Source organism: Octopus bimaculoides, chromosome 25, assembly GCF_001194135.2.
Source record: "Octopus bimaculoides isolate UCB-OBI-ISO-001 chromosome 25, ASM119413v2, whole genome shotgun sequence".
NCBI classification, from domain to species: Eukaryota; Metazoa; Mollusca; class Cephalopoda; order Octopoda; family Octopodidae; genus Octopus; species Octopus bimaculoides.
The window spans coordinates 498201-503348 of NC_069005.1; the positions used below are offsets into that span (position 1 = coordinate 498201).

The 5148-nt window shown below is 36.6% G+C and overlaps 1 protein-coding gene across 2 annotated transcripts in view; it reads left to right on the plus strand.

Annotated features, from left to right (window-relative positions):
• Window positions 1-5148, plus strand: part of LOC106869553 (A-kinase anchor protein 10, mitochondrial) — a 26401-nt gene that overhangs the window by 9797 nt on the left and 11456 nt on the right. The window lies entirely within an intron of this gene.

Genomic DNA, 5148 nt, shown 5'->3' on the forward strand with positions numbered 1-5148 from the left:
CTTCAGCCTGGTACTTATTTGATCAATCTCTGTTTATCTACTGGTAGGTCACCTAGCTTTTTTTTTATAACATCAGTTTTTACACTGCTTAACAATAAACACACACACACACATCTCTCTGTCTATTTGTTTGTGTAGATATTTTGTAAATTGTAAACCGGAACCTTCTCTGTGACCGAGTTTCATGTTTCCAGCCTATGAGAATGTGAAACCTGGAGTAATTGTTTGTGAAGTTTTTAGCTTAGAGTAAATAGGACCAAATGGACGAGTAAATTGGGCGAAATATTGTAATATTTTGTTTTTGAGTAGCCTTTTTACTCCTCCTCCTTTGCCCAATTCTTTGGAGCATAACATAAATGCATGCACACACACACACAGCGCTGTTTAATTTCACTTTGATAGCACAAACTGGTAATTAAAAGCATTCCAACCGTGACCAACCCCACTTTTCCTATGTCCAGCACGAATATTATCCAATGGGTTCTTTGTGTGCATGGGTGTGAGTGTGTTGATTTGAGGCAGCGTTTCTCAACTGGGTTTCCCTGGAACCCTAGGGTCCCATGAGAAAGAGTGAGATAAACTAATGCTAATTTCATGATGGTAGTATTACTATACATACACAACATATTATTGTAATATTGTAATATAGACATCATCCTATCTAACCTATTATGTTATTAAGAAAATATAACAACCATTGGGAATATATTAGAGATGTCTGTAATATATGGACACCGTGTACTATATATGTATATATATATATATATATATATATATATATATATATATATATATATATATGGGTGATATTTACCACGTGAACTATGATGAAGGAAATATGAGAAAGTCATGGTATATAATTTTTTTGGTGCAGGCATTCTTTCAGAAGTAATTTATTTTAAGGGTTACACAAGGGTAAAAAGGTTGAGAAACACAAATTTGAGGGTTTGGTTGCTATTTCTAGCACTGAATGACCATATAGAGGCTCCTTCTATGGTTCATGCTAGTGATGGTGGTGGTAGTGGTGGTGATGATAATGCTGATGATGATTTACTAATTCCAATATATTTTATTGATCTAAATCCATTTTGGTTAGTGAAGCATTTAGCATAACAATATTTGGTGTTCTTAATGTGAAACTAGTGCAATTCTGTTGCACTATGTTGAAACTGGTGCACATTTGTTGCACATTCATCTTTTGAGTGCTTTCCAGTCAATTACCTGTTCATTGATGTCATTCTATGGCGAAGAAGAAGTTCCATTTGCAATCATTCCATTCTAGGTTCAATCTCACTGTGTGGTACATTCAAGGAAAGCCCCCTCTCTCTCTCTCTCTCTCTCTCTGTTTATATATATATATATATATATATATATATATGTATCACCACTGTCAACATTATCATTGAACATCCGCTTCCCATGCTGGTAGGGGTTGGACGGTTTGCCTGAGGACTGGCGAGCCAGGAGGCTGCACCAGGCTCCCATTTCATCTGGCAAGGTTTCTACAGCCAGATGCTTTGCAGCTTTTTACCATTTTACCATTACGGCGTCTACACAGGCTATATTCCTTAATGTCTGAGAAGAGTTAACGTTGTCTTGTGTTCCCAAAACGTGGTTCTAAATATTCATCTTTGCCAGAATAAAGAGATGATCTTTAATGGAATTCAAACTGAGAAATAGCCAGGAAAATCTAATTGTTGTGCCAGGCTGTTCATTAAGCTATCAATAGTCGTTACTCAACATCTTTGTCATTATTTGTTGTGTTGTTGTTTTTTCATGAACACACGGTTTTCATGTAATTCTGATGATTACATACTTCTGTGCATACCTGCATATATGTAGGCAACTATGTATACACATATACAACGAAATTCATACATATATATATATATGTTGTACAAACACATACGTTGTATTCATGTATGTATACTCATAATATAGTCATCCATGTATATGCATACACACCGATAGTTATACATGTTATACATTCACACACATCTCATACACAAACATCTGTTCAATATAACGCAAACATGGAACAGCTGCAAAAAAATTTGATATTTTTACTGCAGTAAATAGAAATCAAGGTGTTTACTTCTTTTTTTGTTATTATTATTTAATTTCTGCAGACGGGGATTTTTTTTATATTTTGAATTAGAAATTATTATATTTCTATTATAACTCTTTTGTCTTCATTTTGTTTTTTCTGTCAAAAATTCATGACCTAGGAAAATGGTTGCTGACCATTAAGAACATTGTGCACTCAAATTTATACGTTATGCTTGTGGCTCTGCTGATGATTTTATATATATTGGGTCATCCCATAAATAATGAGGTTTTTTTCAATTGTATGAACTAAAAGTCAGAGGGGGACGAGATAAACTACCTGCATCAATTCGCTATAAAAGCAGGAAGCAATTTTACCTTGTACTTATTCTTAGTGAAGAACTTTTTTGCCATGATCATCTTTGGTGTTACAAGGTCTCTCACTCAACTGTGCTCCACACATAATAAGGGGTTTGCAGTCTGGAGAGTTAGGTGGCCAGATTTTAGGGGTGATGTGGTCGCAGAAATTGTCTGACAGCCATGACTGGGTTCTCCTGCTTGTGTGGCATGGTGCAGAGTCCTGTTGCCAGACACAAGGTCTTCCAGCAGCCATTCTCTTGACCCAGGGCAGCACTACCTCCTCCAGGCACTTGATGTAGGCCCCCCCCCCCATGTTGAGTCTGAGGCCATGTGGGAAAATGAATGGAGGCCTAGTGTTGCCATCACTAGTGATCACTCCAAACACCATGAGGTTGACTGGATGTTTGATGTTTATCCCTCTCGGTACATGATTTGGGGACACGGCAAGCCAATGGTTGTTCTGTGTGTTCACCATCTGATCCTGGCAGAAATTTTTCTCATCTAAGAAAAACCAAAGCATGTTCAGTTGGAGGAGATGCTTGAGTCTCGAAAAAGTGAAGATGAGGGCACATCTGAGCAGATAGATGGGTTGTTGTATCAGTTGAGTTCAAAAGATGGGGCGGTGGGGGTGACACTAGGGATGGTGATTAACCCTGAAACTAAGGAGAGAGTTGGATCTTATTAAGTTTATTTATTCATCAATTTACATTTCTGTCCTTTGTATGTCATTAAATATAAAACAACCTCAGATATTTATTACTCATACAAGAAGAAGACTTACACACACACACACAAACACACACACATACACACCTTTTGTATTTCATCCTTTGAAAAATGAATGTTAAAATGACGATAGAAATAGAAAAAAAACAAGAATCTGATGAAACAAGTGATTTTTTTTTTAATATTTTATTTATTTATTTATTTATTTGCCAATTCAAATCATCAATAATTTCTTCAGAATCTGTCTTTTGTTATCTTTATGAACCAATTTCTATTTCTTGTCTCTTATTTTCTCTCTCTCTCTTTCTTTTTATCTATATTTACAACTTCTTTTTTTTCCAACTTCTTAAAATCTTTATTGTTGTCTTCTTCTTCTTTATACACAACTAGCTTTGTTTCTTTCTCTCTCTCTCTCTGTCTCTCTCTCTCTGCCTCTCTCTTTCTCTCTCTCTCTCTCTTGCCAGTCTTTTGCAAAGTGTTTGCTCCTCAGTCTCTCTCTCTCTTGATTTCCTACACTTTGTCTAACCATCTCCTCCTCTTCCTTTTTCCCTCCTTGTCACTCACCTCCAACCCCCACCTCTCTCTCTCTCTCTCTCTCTCTCCTCACTGCTAACACTCCTCTTTCTTTTATCGTAAACATAAGATAAAAGCCACAATGTCTCAAGTTTATCAAGACTTTTCTAGGATCGGTTCATTTGACTGGAGAAAACTGTTGTCCACAAAGAAATTTCTGTTCACTGCAACCTTTAACCCCTTCACATTCAGATTACTCTGCCAAAGGTTTCCATTGTACTCAATTAATCATGCATTATCTCATAGCTATGAGGTTTTGTGGATGTGATTATTTTTAGAATGACATTGTAGGATAGGTGCAAGAAGCAGAAGCTGGCCAATTTCAACACAAAACAAGTAGAATATTCAACCCAATTTAGACCTTAAACCAGCCATAACTGGCCCAAATATTCTACCTATTTTAAGTTAAAACTGACCAGATTCAGCCTTTCACACCTATCTTACAATGTCATTCTAAAAATAAACAATCACAGCATCGAAATTGCAAAGCCATGAGATAATTCATGATTAATTGAAAACAATGTGAAAGAATTTGACAGAGAAAACTGAATGCTAAAGGGTGAAAGAGATATCTCTTCTCTCCACAACCGATTAAATATGGAGTTTAAATAAATCTTATGTGATTCTAGAGTCGAGATATTTGTAGCAGAGTAAATGTTGCAGTATACTGTCTTGTGTACCTCAATGACCCTGAAAGCCAAGCTACCGAAGTGCAAGCTCTTAGCAGGGTCACCCATGCTAGACAGATCACAGGAAAGAGGCCAGACTAATCTGGATCACCCCTTCCCAGGGGTAAAAATGGGCTTCTGTAGAGCCAATGCTCCTACTTAGAAAAAAAAGTAAAGTTGCAGAAGCTTCTGCAATTTTATCATTTTGAGTTCAATAAAATAAGTAGCGTTTGAACCCTAGAAGACCAATGTAATCAACTTATCCCCCCTCCCTGGAAACTGCTGGCCTTGTACCAATCTTTGAAACCAATATTATTCAGGATTTTCAAATTAAGGCAACGATGTATTTCAATAGAAACCCAACAGCAAAAGAGTCAAGCACATCCAACCAGGCTCTTCTATTCGACACTCTCTACTCTTTCCGTTGTTTTTCTCAATCTCTGCCCAATCCTCTCTCGTTCTGTTAACTCTTCTCTTATCAATTGTTTCCTTCACTTACTGGCCTACTTTTTACTATTCACATCTCATCTAGTTTACTCTCTTTGCCAAATGACATCATAACGGACACTCCCTTGTCCGTCCACTTGCACCCTTGAAACCGTGCATTAAACTATGCTGGTTGCTATGGAAATTAAGTTGGCTGCAAATGTTTTTTGGTGGGGTTTTAAAAAGTTTTGAAGTAGATTAGCTGCAAGTGACAGCAGTGACATCTGATAATTCCATGTAAACAATCTGTAACATAACTAATGTGTACAAAGATATATATATATATATA